The following is a 16,493-nucleotide window of genomic DNA, read 5'->3' as shown; positions in this document are numbered from 1 at the left end:
GAGTTTATTATAACGTATTGGGCAAATGTCTGAATGTCAGCGCAATGATTGAACATTCCCTCCTTCGTGTCTTCTCCATATAACGTGACATTGGCGAAGTGATATGTGCTCAACTGGCACGCTCGGAACGCCAGATTTAAAGAACCATACCATTGAACATTCGATCTACCTCTAGGGAATGAATATTTTATCGATGTCCAAGCTCTGCCAAAACAGAACGCAGTATGGGGTTCATCGCTCTACCAAAAGCAAAAAAGCTTATGCATCTTAGTAAATATTTGTTTGGAATACTTTGACTTCTGTACTTTAACACAATTATAATATTATTTTTCAGATAGTACATATTTCAATTTAAAACTGATTATTATTGTCCTCTTGTAAATAATTAACACAATTTAAAGAAAAATATTAAATATTTTATTTCCTCGAGTGGAAATCGAACCTGCAACCTGTCGCGTTTACAATCGATCGATCGATCAACACGCGAAGTTTCGAAAATGAAGCAAGCAAGCAAGCGGAACGGAGTGTCTTAAGAATGTCTTAAGAAATGAAAGTCATTAATTTTCGATATAAAATTCTATTTATTTTCCATTCAAACTGTGGAATTTCGTTATAAGAAAAAAAAAACAGTATAGAAAAAAGCGAAATGATTTCCAATCTAATATACGAGATATGATATCGACGTTTATCACGTAAATATATTGGAATTACGCGTAACGTTCATAATAGAATAACAAAAGCCATTTTAAAATATAAATTGACTTCAAATATGTATCAATTACTTATTAATCTATATTATATATAGCCCTCCAGATTCACTTGAATACTCATATTTTAAAATTACTTAACCTACTTTAGTGAAACTCGTATTGTCTCTTAAGTATATGATACCTCATTTAAGTAAAAAAAGAACATCAACACAAAAAAAATAATTAAAACTAAATTATAATGATAATTCCTAAGATAAGCTCGTTCAACCAAATAAAATTTTTAGCTTCATAATGTTAATATAAATATGTGTTGATTCAATTTTTGATTTTGTAAATAAAATAATATTAACTGGTATTAACTTCACTGAATGTAGCGGATTAAAATGTTTAATTTCAGTAAAATCCAATGTTATTTGTGCTAAAAGCCAATTTCAATAAAAGCTTTAGATAAAATGAAATAGCAGGTTAATAATATTATGGTAGGTTAATAATATGTAGGTATATTACAAATTCACAAATTTCTGTATTACTCTACACGAAGTATATGACGCTATGTACACTATAATCATGGGTTCGATTCTTCTTCATGGTTTATTATCTATAAATGTTCTCTTTTCTCCTACATTTTTCATATAAAAAACAATTTTGAACGAAAATCTGTACAAAATTCAATTATATACGAACATTGTTACAGCCGATATGAGTATCTAACGAGCGAATGTTTCGATGTGCACGCATGAGTGGGCTCGCGCGCTTAGCGCATCCACGGTCGGCAATACTCTATACTTTATAGCTATATGCTTATACTTTACTGGGGGTACAGATTTCTTTTATTGTTTATGTTATATTTTCTTCTTTTTTTGTGTGAGAATATTGTCACGCAAAACTATATTCATACTCTCCTAAAAATATTATTCCAGTCGAGTTCCGTTCCAATCACGCATATAAGAATATTTCTCATACAAGAACATGACACCGGAACGAGAATGAACCGTTACTGGCACTGTAGTCGGAATACCACAGTGCCACAAGCAAACGCGACGGTTTTAGGAAATAATTCATATTTTCTCGGTGAAAACGAAATGGAGATATCTTAATGAAAAATGGAATATCTCAACATTAGGTTAACATGTTCCCTCTGCCTACCCTGCTATGTGCAGTATTCAGGGTGAAACAACTTTTAAACCAATAACGTCTCTTAGTAATAATCGAGGAACCATCTAAAGTTGCACTTTAAAGAATTAAGCTCAAAATGTTTATAAGGAAATTTATATAGGGATTATTATAAAATTTATAGGAAGCTTTTAAGTTTAAAGTTCAGTAACGATATTTTAACTTAAGCCATCTTAAGAACGTAATTAACTTTATGAAATATACTCAAAATTTGATAGATATATTTCACGTATATTGGTAGTTAAGGCAAAACGCGGTATCTAGTTTCACTACTTAACACACGATGCCTGGGAAGTTCGTCGGAAAGTGGGTAACAGAGTGTCTTAACACTAAGATCTCTCTGTCTACCCTGCTATATGTAGAACAGAGCGTTAAGTTAAAAAAAAGGAAAAACAAAAATAATTTTAAATATGAAAGATAATTTAAAAAAATACTAAATATGCTATAACATACACTTAGATATACATATATTACACATTATAATATTCAAGTAAATCCAAGGTCTAACAAAACACTGACCAAGCCCCAATTACGTATCACAAATTGTCTCAACTTGCGAAGCAAGTAATGGGCAAGAACTTAATCCTATTACCATGTTAGGGCTAATGGCTGGAATTAAATCGATAGTTATATATGTAAATGTTGATATATTATTTTCATTGGCTAAGTAATAACAATATATTTCAATAAAGAAGTGCGGTGCTGAGATACGCTAGTGTTTTTGAGAAATGGAGTGAGTTAACACTAGGTTCTCAGACAAGGCTACCGTGCTATAATCGGGAAACTGCATGAAACTTTAAAAAAATTCTACATCATTTTTGGGCCTTGCTATTTTAAATTTATTAGAAAAAATCATTAAAAATAAACATTGTTTTATTTTATTTATATAAATTTGTTTTTGCCACACTGTTTCACTAAGGCAAAGACTTCAAACTGAATATAATTAAAAAAAATTGGCTTCACGATGTCTAGAGGAAACCTGGTGTTACGGTATTCCGATCCCCATTTTTCGCGCCGAATTCTAGAGGCATTGCGTGTTGAGTGGCGGAACTATTATTACTTAAGACACAAGTACCGCAAACAGATATTATTACTTAAAAAATCATTTCAAATTGCTTTACGTTTCAGACTACGCTGTAAAGCCATAAGTGACACATCAAGAGTCACCCGTTGATATTTCATCTAAAAGTCAATTTCCTGTATTGAGTCCGTCGCGAGGCATCTAAACGAACGTATATAGCTTAACTTCTATATATTAAAGGAACTGTCCAAATTGACTAATGTATGATATGGTTACAGCCTAAATTAATACCTTTACTTTTTGTCTTTCGTCGTATTTGGAAACATTATATTTGATTGCTTAAATATTTATTTTACTAATGTAAAAATGTAGCTTTACGTCGCTATGGGGTCTCCCTCTAATAATCCCCCTAGTGGAGATCGAACCCCTAAACCATTGAGTGTACAGTCTGACGCTATCAGACTCCGCCACGATGACCTTAATTTTATTTGAAACTCTAAGAAATTTAGAGAAAGAATTGGAGTAAAAAGATCTAACCGCGCTTCCGCATTACGACAGTTTGCCCTCAATTGATCCAGTTGAGTACAAAAAACAAACTTTTTCATCTAAGTTGTAAAAGAAAGACAAATATAACTTATAATATACATTTTATATAATGTTTTTAGTTTCTATGTAAAAAATATACATATATCTCAGTATTATAAATCGGAAGAGTTGGTTTTGTTGGACTTGCGTATCAGGGGAACTGCTAGGTCAAATTACATATTTTTTTTATCGACTTATTTAGACTGGTATTTGTTAAAATTATTTAGTTGGCATTTTAAAAGGTAGGATTGGATATTTCATTATGTTAATAGTCTCTAATACGATTCTTAGTTACATACGTTTGATCAAAGGGACGAGGCCTCAGGAAAATGATTTAGTAGTATATTATATATAGAAATATCTCAGCCAAAATGGACAGTCAATCAATTCCCACTCGTCGTCATCTGTACTTTGACATTTTTAAACGTACTTTGTATTATTATTTTTACTTGTTACATTTATAGGGATAAGATATAATGTTAAAAACACATATAAAATATCAAAATATCATATATAACATTTGTCAATTTTATAGCAATGACTATAAAATTGACAAAACATGGAAAGTCAAGTGACCTTCTTATAAACCCTTGCTAAAACTTCTAAAGCAAACAGTAAAGCTAAAAAAAACGTTGAACTCATATACAAAATAATAGGTTACACGATACCGCCATACTTTAAGCGTTAACGTTACGCTACCATTACAATACAAAAAAATATTTGGCAATATTGTTTTGGAATATAAAACGTTAATGCCTTTTTAGAGTTTATTAATATTATGTTATAGTGGCTTAGTAATATAAAAGGTTCAAACATCATATTTCATAAACAATGGTAACGGGTTCAATAAACATTCGGGGGATTAAATCATCTTCCCGCTTTAGCTAAACAAAGCCCGGCGTTGAGCTCTATCTCACAACACACAATATCTCGAATTCGGGCGTAAAGTGAAGACCAGAGTTTCTTCACGCTAGGTTCTCTGCCTACCCTGCTATATGCGGGATAAGCGTGAAAAGTGTATATTTATTTAGTTAATAACAGGTTTGTTCTAATTTGGAGTTTTAAGAAAACGTTTATTTTAAGTCAATTTACTCTACTACTGTATTGTGCTCCACTCGCCGACTAAGGACAGACGAGAATGCAATTTATAAACTTGGCCACTTAGAAAAGATAGATAGCGAAAGCTTTCTAAGAGCAATGAGATCTTAAGATAGACATGTTGTAAAGAAGTAATTAAAGTCTAGCAAATTTTTTTTACCACATATATATAATTGGTTATAATAAATAACGTAATAGAATTTTCAATTTTAATTATACAAATTAGGTATCTATGCATATACCAACATACATATATGTATATACACATACGAACTTACCAAGTGTCAATCTAATGGAGTATCTCACAGTAGCTATTTATATAGACAGACCCTCTGTTTACGATGCAGACAGTCTAATTTTAACTTATCCTATAGAATTATAAATATTTAGAAGATGTATTTTAATTTTTATCTTATTTAGCCAGTCGCGGGGGGCAGAATGGGTAAGTAATGGGGTGCCGTTTTAACCTTTTGGTACGGTACCCTAAAAATATATATTTTATTAGAGAAATTAAAAAAAAAACATTGTTGTGACGAAGCAAGTGTTGCAGATTGAAACTAGTATTAAGGAACTCCCCGCTCTACGTCTCTTGGTTGTGGTTCGATTCCCACTCGGGGCAATATGTTCCAATCAACACGTAACCTACGAAAATTAAAGTAAAACAGAATTTCTTAAGATTATCTTTTTTCATTATGATCCATGCCATATCTAAATTTTTTACTCCCTTAACGTTGTAAGTCATTTTCCGATCCATTGGTTAACACACTCACCTTGGATCCTATGAAACCTTTGTTCGGTTGTGAATGATTTGCTAGAAATTAATGAATATCTAAATTTATATGTACGTATAGTTTTTTTAAAGTCTGTAGAAATATTTAGTTATTACTAAACACTTGGAGTAGAGTGAGTTTCATTTTTATCCCACACACAGTAGGGTTGGCAGGTTCCCTACCTAGTGTTGAATTGCGGAACTCATCTCCGCGCTATGCGCCGTCACTAGAACAAAGAGATAAAAATTTAATTTTTGATCTCTAGAGTTCCTGACACTTTTACCTGGCCTATATACATATTATGTTCATGTATTAAGTCTTACATATTTATAAAGCCGGTTCTTTAAATCAATAACGAATTCTTTATATGACCACATATTAGGCGGTGGAACTTAACACCGCAAAATTGGCGGCGGGAGCGGTGGCTTTCTATAGTTAAGCCTCATATATTTAACATATACATTGAAACTATTTTATTTCATAAGGAGAAGCGACAAACACAAGCATTGTCATACAAACTAAAACACACTCAACAAGTTACCCATAATTAAATAATATACCTCGATAAATTCCTTTGAGAGTCGAACTACGGTGTATCCTATATCAGAGAGCTTTGTTAGAGAGCTTTATTATAACTTTGTAAATTTGCTTGTTTCATCTGAAACTTGATTTTATATGTAATTTCAAGTTCAAAATAAATTTAAAAAAGGTCATCTCGTCGTAATGCACAAACGTGTAATTGTAACATGAAGGTCGTGAGTTCGATTCCCAGTCTGGGAAATGTATTATTTATTAATATTTTCATTTCTTCGCATTGTTACCAAGCCAAAAGCGCGACATTGAATTAGGCGGCAAAATTCAGTAGAAAGTGAAATTAAATTAATCATTTTAACACTAGGTTCCCTTTGCTTACCTGACTGACTGATGCATGATACAGTGTGAAGCTGAAAAAAATCAATTACAAAAAATTGAAGAAGCCACCTTTCAGCTATGTTCATATAACGATATTATTGCCCATAAACACAAAGAAAGCGGGGAGTGTGCGCTAAATATTAAGGGCACTTACCAAGTTCGACGTCTGGAGACCTTCTTTATAGAAGGTGTATAGAAGTCTATACTAAGCTTTTATTATTTATGATAATAATGTATATTTTATTTTCTTTTTGTTATAATTTAATAATAATGATATCTCTTGAGGCCGCCGTGGCACAGTGTGTCAGTAATTGACTGCACAAATATTGGTTGTGGGTTCCTTTAGCAGGAAATTATTTCCATTTTCCCGTTTTAGTAAGGTAATACGTCACCACGCTGACATTCAACATCTTGAATTCTGTTCAACGAAAGATGAGAATATTATTATATATATAACTTAAAGAAGGCGACATAAAAATATTACAAAATTCCAGGCTTAAGAGACAAAACTCTCATCTATAATAATTATAGACAATCTGATGTATAATAATATGTTAAAACAGATTTTTATTGTCTTAAAAATAAAATTTCATATTTTTTGTACGCTGTACCTCGCATATATGTAGTAAGTAGGAAGGTAGAGGGAATCTAGTAGGTACTCCATTTATTACTTTAAATCTAATTTTCGAGACATTTTGAGTGGCGCAACTAACGCCGCGCTTTATCTCGATACCAGACTAAGGTAAACACAAATAACCGGAACCGGGAACCGAACGCGTAAACGTCGCGTTAAGAAGCAGAAGAGAGCTATTACATATAATTTATATACATATTTATAAAGTTAAACACAAAGATACGCTTATTTGCGTTGCAAAGGAAACATAGTCTATTCAAAGCTCTGTAAGTTCAGAACTTACGTTTCCGTTACGCTAGCTTCCTGCGCATGCATTGTATTTTATGACACTCAAAGTTATATTATTAAAATTATAATTAGCCAGGGTCAGACCCTGGCAATAGGCGGGATTAATGCCAGGAAGAAGAAGAAGAAGATTCGATTTCTATGTAGAATAAATTATTTTCATTTGGTCCCTCTGGTAAAAATATGAACCGCGGCGTTGAGTTCAGCCATTCAAACACAATATTTCGAAAATTGGGAGGAAAGTAAGAAGCGGAGTGTGTCGACACTAGGCAGCCTTTGCCTATTGCCACAAGCGGAATAAAAAATATATTATAGAGAATCCAATCAAATATTGTAAATGCTATGATCGATACGGTATTTATAGGGTAAGCAATAAATGTTAATCCATGCATTGGTATTTCATATATGTATATTGTAATATGTATAATTAACAGGGTAGAGTATTGAATTTAGCAATATTAAAATCTACTTATATTGCTAAAATACGCACTTTTAATTGTGATATTACCATTAAATTTGGCAATTATATGTAGATTAGATGGTTGTGGTTCAATTCCCACTCGAGAAAATTATATATTTAATATTTCTATTTCCTCGCTTTGGTAACGAGGCAAATCGAGGCGTTTAGTTTCACCACTCAACACGCAATGTCCCCAGAATTCGGCGGAAAGTGAAGAACTGTAGTGTTTTAATGGTATGGGCGGGTTATAGCGTGAAGTTAAAAAAGTCTTATTTTTACTAAAACAGTCACCAGAAGAAAAACGTGTAGACAATGCATAGACTTCTATTCTATTCTAAATACATGGAATCTAAAACATATTTTCGAGAGAATACATGCAACTACGCAGAATCATGATATCACTCAGGTTGCTGCTAACTTTATTGTAAACTTTACACGCTTGCTTGACTTTTGCGTTGTAAATCGCCTTGGTAGTCGAGAAGTAAGTTTATATAGAATAGATAACTGTTAGAGTCAAACGTACAATTCTACAGTTATAGTTGTAGTCACTAAAACCCCCTTTCCCACCCATTTGTCTGTGTACTAGGTCGGAAATGTTTAAAATTATTCATTTGTATCAGTGGGATTCAAACTCACTACCACAGCGCCAACAAACGAAATGAAACAATTGCTTAATTATATATCGAACAATGTTTTACCGATATGACACTGGTACGAATCAATACAAATTTGCAATTATTTAATGCATACGTTAGCTTCACATATATTTTGAATATAGCGAGGAATAACCACTCAAAACGCAATGCCTGTACAATTCGGTGGAAAATAGGGAACGGAGTGCCTTAACACTAGTTTCCTGATGGCTAACCTGCTATGTGCAGGGATACAGCGTGATGCTTAAAAAATATTTAATCTATATCTTCGGTATAAAAGGAGTATTTCAAAGATATTAATATTAAAAATTTTATCAAAAATAATAAAAAAAATCTATTAAAAACGTCGACAAGTAAAATTTAATAAAAGGCACAGACACACAAATGCCGAACAAAAGCCAACCTGCTCTTAGATTGTTATCGATAAAGAAATTAAACTGGAGTAGCACAAACGAAAGACATGCACTTTATTCTTATATCTTTACGAATTTTATAAAAAGGATGTAATTTTATTGGGCCCGATGGACTAGCTGTTCAAACTAGTGTTTACTTGAAAATAACCGAAATATCGTCTTTTATACAATTTACTTAAAATATAATACTGAACCTGCATCGATTTATAACGATAAACATGATGGCTGTACGTTCCGTCCCCACTCTAAAATAAATTATTTTCTTTGCAATGTCTCGAATTGAGGCAAGTAATTTGAAAACAGAGTGTCTTAACACTAGGTTCCTGTTGCACACCTTACTACATCACATTACAGTAAGAGAAAAAGCAATATTTTTTTTATAACCCCGACATTTACGTCGTCCGTCTGTCCATCATAATAAGATTTCAAACGTAAGTCATCCGCAAATGATCCTCTATTACTACCGCTCTGTTTCACAATACACCAGCTAATGGACCGCGAGCGATAGCTTTTGGTATGAAACTTCGGAAATTATAATTGCACCTAATTCAGAATCTGGTTGTGGTTTGTGGGATCGAGAGGTAAGACGATTGGTTTCGATTTTTGTTCCATAGAAAAATATCTATGACGTATGTTGCCTACGAATATAAGGGAAGAATTGTATTTTATAAGTTTTGGATATTTGTTACTAAAGTTATTAAGAAACTACTTGTAAGATTTTAGAATTATTCATTTAATTTATTTTTAATTTAATCAAAAGTATTTAATTTTACTTGAATTAAAAGTTAGGAAGTACCGAATGCTATGGATTAACCATTTTCGTCCAAATGACGATCAATCATTTGGACGAAAATGGTTAACGATCATTAAACAGCCTAACAAGTAATATCTCTATTCCGTATCTAAAATGACGGTGGAGAGATCTCTGTCCATATTGTTATTAATATGGTAAAAATGAAAAAAACGCAATAGTGGCGCAGGAGCAGAAGCTGGATTCGATAACCACTCGTCTTAAATTCGACCTAAAGTAAGGAACAGAGAGTGTTAAGGTTTTCACTTCTCTCTGCCTACTCTGCTATATGCGGAGAAAAGTATGAAGCTGGGAAAAAAAACTAATAAAACTACAGAACTTTAATAAAAGGCTTTCAAACACGATCTAGATTATCTAAAGAACTAAAAAAATCTACTTAAAAACGTTTTTTAAAAGGCACTTCCTATACAATAAAGCTCGGCGATAAAAAGCTTGTTGTATTATATTCTGTCTCGTTCTTTTCTATCACTCTTTTGTATATCTGTCTCGCTCATACCACATATTGCTACAACGACGCTGTTTAGTTTAGAACAATAGCGTGTGAGTCGACTATTTTACAAGTCTTCGATATTTTTCAGATTTTTTAATATGTTCATTACAAATTATATTTTCTTCATCCAACATTACACAATGACTCATGACTCATTTTCCATCGTACTTTTATATTCATTTACTTCTTATCTGATATATATTTTTATCTGTAAATTTTCAAAATTGCTAATCAATTACTATCAATCAATTTGATAAAATCTAATATTGTGATAGACAGATTATGTTTAAATAAAATTATTTGACACTTTCACGTCTTTCAGTTCAGAACCGTTACAATTCACAACTAAAGCGCATAGTGTTGGTTAACCACAAGTTGACTGTGTCAAATTTCTAAAGGACCTTCTATACGTATTTCAATATTTAGTTTACTTGTTTACTTGTTCAGTGGCGGAACTCAACGCCACACTTTGTCTACTAGAGCGAGGAAATTAAAATAAATATAATTATTCTCCTGAATAACGATAGAACCTACGACCATCGCGTTTACAGTCATGCGTTTTCCCACTGCGCCACGATAGCCTCACATTCTACCAGCCATATACATATAGCCATTCTCGATTTAATTTAATACCCTTAAGAGATGCTTTAGAAACGTAGTTTCCTAAGACACCAAAGCAACAGTACTCGCCTAGTTCCCAGCGGATATTAGAACTACTGCATCCGTCACATTTGACTGTGTAAATGAATATATACTTATTTTGTACGTACTTTAGAAATAGTTGACCTTAAAATATTATTGTATTTTTTATATATATTGTATATAAATATAATATTATAAATATATTTTTTCATGTAACTTTCCTCATAATTAATTACTTTATAATCAAAATGTAACATGAATTGTTTAACTAATAACTCAAAAAATGTTTCCACCATTCAATTATATATTACTTCCAAAAAATTTAGTTTCCTTCATAAGTATTATTATTTAAAAGAAAAAATTAAAATAAACTACAAACGATTTTATCACATAGTTCAAAAAATGTTTTACCAAGACTTTAAAAACTATAAAAGTTTTTGCGGCGGAACTACTTTGAAATAGTTCTTCTGATAGAAGACTTGAAGTATGCACGTACTTCACTCCAATAAGGCTTGTTTTAAAAAGTATTATGTTATATTACATCACCGTAGCTAGGTGGTACTGTGTCTAATTGTACATTTGGTGGTCGTGGATTTGATTCCCACGAGAAGGTATAAATTATATTTGTTTAGTTCGTACATTGACAATATCGAAGACCATATACTGCATGTAACAAAAAAAAAAAGAATTAAATATTTCACTTTGTCGAGTGGGAATAGAACCCACAACATTGTCGTGTTTACAGTCACATGCTTGTGCCTACCTCCCTACCCTTATACTCTACCTCGTAGGTACTCGTACCTGGTACCTCGTACCTCGTACCTCGTACCTCGTACCTCGTACCTCGTACCTCGTACCTCGTACTATTGACAAAATAACTAAAAAAACTAACAAATTTCTACATAGTTTTTGATTTCTTATTGTCACACAATATATTAGTAATGCTGATAAACAGTTTAAGATAAGACTAACATTGAACAAAAAAATATTTCTACATCAGTCATAATATTTCAAAAATATATTTTTGCTTTTACGAAAGATTTATTAAACATATAAATACAAAATTAAAAATAAAAGAAAAATCAGGGGACACCCGGGTTTGAACCGGGGACCTCTCGATCTGCAGTCGAATGCTCTACCACTGAGCTATATCCCCGTTATAACGTAAAAACAAAGATTAATATTTATTTTTCACTCTCACGTAAGAAGAGTCATATATCATTTTCCATATTACTTTCAAAATTTAATTTAAATTAAACTCTCTACCTAAGAGAGGTAAGGGGAGATCTAGCTTGACTTTCGAGAACAGTATCTATGATGTTAAGGGAACAATGAAAACACTCGAAGGTCATGTCATCAACAATGGGCGAAGCGAAAATGGTATGCAGAGACGCACTAAGCGCTGGACGTTGCTGGTGCCATCTATCACGCTGAGGATAAAATGTAAAGTAAAAAATTAATAATTTCTATATCCCATAATAAAAATATTTAAAAGAAACTATTTTTATTTCAAGAGACTTTAAAATAGCTTCAATCCTCTCACTCAGCAAAGCGATCACCATTCGCACGTTCAATGCATGCAAGCTAGCATTGCATGCTAGCATTGCATGCTAGCATTGCATGCTAGCATTGCATGCTAGCATTGCATGCATTGAACGTGCGTGTTGTTTGTTGTTGTTGTTTGCGTGGCTTCTGTTGTACTTCTTATTTCTTCTCTTTTTAGAAGAAGATGCAACAACTAAATATTTCAAAAAATATCATACATCATTCATCTCAATTTCAGTTTTAAATATTTGTCAGGAAAATTATTTGTTATTCCAAAAAGCATAATAAAAACTCATTTAAGGGGACACCCGGGTTTGAACCGGGGACCTCTCGATCTGCAGTCGAATGCTCTACCACTGAGCTATATCCCCGATGCATATAATACTTAAATTTATTTATATAGATCGGTACATTATGATTCAGCTTATAAGTCTGAAGCTTATTAGTCACAGGTGGAACTTTAAAGATCTATCACACTTTATATAGAAAGGATAAATGTAAAAAACAGGTTTTACCTTATTTGGCAATCCCATATTTGGTAATCAATATAATTGTAGGTGTTATTTGTCAAACTCTAATAATATATACATATTTCAAAAGTGGCATTGGTAGGATCTATTCAAATTTAGTTTTGTTGAGGACCTCCGACATTGGAGATCAGCGTTAATTTCAAAGGGGGTTCCCCCTGATACTACATACTTGAGCCGCAATTCTCATTCTCTGCTCAGAGCCCCTTGCCACCCGCATGGTGGATCCATGGAATAATAAGTAGTTTCTTCTCAGTTAAGTTAAATATATATAATATATATACCTAAGGACCATACGTCCGTACATTAAGAGAAGTACATTCACTCCTTTTAAACTTTACATGTCCCACATGGCATGCCTTTGCCTAAAGAGAATATAGTGTTAAGACACTTCGTTTCCACTTTCTGTCAAATTTTGGGAAATTCCGTATTGAGAGGCGAAATACAAAGTGTATCATATAAAAAGAGATAAAAATGGATATGACGCAATAAATACTAACCTTATCAGTAATTAAATATGAAATTGGAATAACGTTTTTATATTACTTAAATCATTGCAAATGTCACTAAAATCTAATTGTATACAAAATAATATAATGTACGTTAAGGTTGTAGATTCTAATCCTTAGATTTATAAAATATGTATGTTTATTTAAAATTTGTAGAGTTTCTCCACCTGATGCAAAGAAAACAAAAACGTTAATCATCGTGGCGTATTGGGCAGCATCTGACTGTTAACACTTTGATTGTGAGTTCGATTTTGATGTTTATTTTCACTGTCCCAAAATTGAGCCTGGAATATAGAGCATATTCTATTTAATATTTTCGTTCCCTCGCTCTGGTAAATTTGCACGTGGTAAAGCGCGGCGTTGAGTACCACCAGTCAATGACACATAATGCCTCGAGAATTCAGCAGAAAGTGGGGAACAGAGTGTCTCAACATTATGTTCCCAGGTTCCCTCTGCTTACTTTACAATTATTTTAATTTCACCTTTCCGGAAAGACAAAGGTAAAAAAAGATAATAAACATTCTTTGTTAAAGCCTACCAATTCTTTTACTTTCTTTTTTTTTCTTTTATTTCTTACTTATTTACCTGTTTAAGCCAAAATAAAACGTAATATAAAATGAAATATATTTAAAACTTAGATGAATGGCTTGTAAATAAATTGTAGAAGAGCAAATTTAGTAGAAATTGTACGTCAGTTATATAGGAGCGGGGCTACGTGAGCTGAAAATTGAATATTTTCATTTGAAAAATTTTACTTGTAGCAGTGGAAAACTACTTTTCATTGAAAAATAGGTGTATTTTGTATAAGACTTATTTGAATCTTTATATTTGAAGTTTATGGGCATCTTTACGCATTTTCACACATAGCAGGATAGATAGAGGTACTTTAGTGTTAAGACACTCCGTTCTCTACGCATCGCCCAATTTTTAAGACTTTTAGTTAGTTTGAGGCACTGACTTGGAGATGTAAATACCGTTTTAATGAAAGAATTTTTTATACATTTTCTTAAAAAAATATATTGCCTAAGAATGGAATGAAACTTTAAAAATGTTAAAAGACCTTTTTATTTTTTTAGACATTATGTAGGTACACTTGTCCCCACGCCGGAATATAACGTCAATACACTCCGTATTCCGCTTTTTGCCTGAATTCGCGATAAATTGCGTATTGAGTAGCGGAACTCAAAATCAACACGGTGCTTTGTTTTGCAAGAGCAACAAAATGGATATAAGTACTACTATAAAAATACTGTATAAAACTTCTAATTAGAAATTTGACAACACTACATATTTTTTGTTATTATAACAATAATATTATAGTAGTTTACTTTAGGTTGACTGAACTGATTTATAATTTTCATGAAAGTACCATCGGGGATATAGCTCAGTGGTAGAGCATTCGACTGCAGATCGAGAGGTCCCCGGTTCAAACCCGGGTGTCCCCTTACGATATTCTTTTTGTATTCATCATATATTTTTATTTCTTACTAAAGGAAAAAAATATATATTTTTTATTTTATCTTTGGAAAGTCTTTATATAGAGTGTTTTTGTCAGCACCAGTTTAAATGAAACCACAGTTTTAACTACTTTATAAAAGCCTAAAACAATTTTGAAAAAATGTTTGTTCCAAAAATGGAAAAAGATTTTTTTAAGGAAACTAAATAATAAAATTATCGTTGTAAAAGAAAACGGCATTTGTTAAGGACGACGCACGCACACATAAATCATAAGTAAAAATCGATGTAAGGTACCAATAAGGTAACGTTCCAATATTAGCACGTGTTCAGCATGGTAGATATTGTGAACCATTTCAATATTCTGATTTACCTATTTTGTTGAATATCTTCGTATTTATATATCAATTTTGGAGTTTTTGATAAAAGTCTAAGTCTAAGAAATGGAGAATTGTGCTTCTTTATTCTAAATACGGGGTTTAGATTCTGCCACTCAACATACAATATCTCAAGAATTTAGCAGAAAGTAAAGAACGAAGTCTTTTACCACTAGGTTCCCTATGCCCTATGCCTACCTTTTACATACACGTAAAAGCGTAAAACCGTTTTTACTATCTTAAATCTTGTCGACCTGTCAATCTAAAAAGTAAAAGTATTATTTTCTTTAAAAAAACACAATTACTATTTCTAAAATACCCCTAAAAGCACGTCCAAAACAAATTTCCAATCCATTTCCCCTTTATTTTTTCACTAATACTAACATTATAAAGGGCGTTCAGTCACAATCGTGTCAAAGTACAGCTTCGATTCAATCGGGGAGGTTTACACACGTATGTTGAATACTAATAGGCTTTATATTCTGTTTTAGTGATGTTGCTATAGAGAATCGATTTAAATATATATTTTAGTATTGTAATCTTGTCTTCTTTAAATATTGTATGTTGAAACGTAGAGTATGTTTAAAAATTTTAATTTCATATATACTTATGATTCACAGAGAGGGAGCTGGGCCCAACGCATTGCAGGGTGAGAAGCTCAAAACAATGCCTGGTATTTGTCATCCAAGTAAGGACTTCTATAAACTTCTAGTCCAAACTTTAGCTAACCACATTCGAAATAATTCAACTACTAATAACTACAAAGTACATTTTGACTATTTAAATTCAATTTAAATCAATCAAAAATGCTAGATTTTATGTAGTTTATTCCCGCATAATTTAAAGAGTAGGGGAGAATATCTTTACAATCCAGAACATGTGTTTTTATTACACAGAATAAGGAGTCCCTATATTAAAATTGCCGGAAGCGTCATAGAAACTTACATTCCCTAGTTTAAACAGTATGGAGGTAAAAAAAGGTACATTTGAAACTCAATACTATTGACAAATTTTAAACCCACACACAATCATAAAAAAAAACAATTTTTTTACGAAGTATCGATAAAAAAGAACCAAGTACATCACTTTACTACTGTATACTTTCCTGTCAGAAAAAGGGCAAATGTAATCATTGCTTTCTGCCTCACGTTCACATAATAGCGGGTTGAATAACAGGTGAGATTGGAACACGAAGCCCTTGTGATAATATGTTATGATAATTTTAGTGTTAGTTACCGGTCTTTAAAGGACTTGTAGTTTAGTGAAAACACTATTGATACAACTATTGATAAAAATATACTATTTTAACTTTTTTTAGCTTCACGCTTTTTTTATATTTAACGGAGTGACAAGCGCTACGGTCTCTGCATATTTCTTTCGTCTCGTCCACTGTCAATCAACCCACACATGTACACATGCCCCT

At 32.3% G+C, this 16,493-nt stretch overlaps 3 non-coding genes across 3 annotated transcripts; 1 reads left to right on the top strand and 2 right to left on the bottom strand.

Moving 5' to 3' along the window:
* Nucleotides 1–11,741: 11,741 nt before the first annotated feature.
* TRNAC-GCA (transfer RNA cysteine (anticodon GCA)) lies at nt 11,742–11,813 on the bottom strand. Its single transcript has one exon. It is a non-coding gene; the product is annotated as a tRNA-Cys (tRNA).
* A 688-nt stretch (nt 11,814–12,501) lies between these two features.
* On the bottom strand, nt 12,502–12,573 carry TRNAC-GCA (transfer RNA cysteine (anticodon GCA)). The gene has a single exon. It is a non-coding gene; the product is annotated as a tRNA-Cys (tRNA).
* A 2,038-nt stretch (nt 12,574–14,611) lies between these two features.
* TRNAC-GCA (transfer RNA cysteine (anticodon GCA)) lies at nt 14,612–14,683 on the top strand. Its single transcript has one exon. It is a non-coding gene; the product is annotated as a tRNA-Cys (tRNA).
* The last annotated feature ends 1,810 nt before the right edge of the window (nt 14,684–16,493 follow it).

This window comes from Heliconius melpomene, chromosome 19, assembly GCF_056956725.1.
Source record: "Heliconius melpomene rosina isolate 202511_hmr_F chromosome 19, ASM5695672v1, whole genome shotgun sequence".
Classification (NCBI taxonomy): Eukaryota; Metazoa; Arthropoda; class Insecta; order Lepidoptera; family Nymphalidae; genus Heliconius; species Heliconius melpomene.
This window is presented reverse-complemented; position numbering and strand designations above follow the sequence as displayed.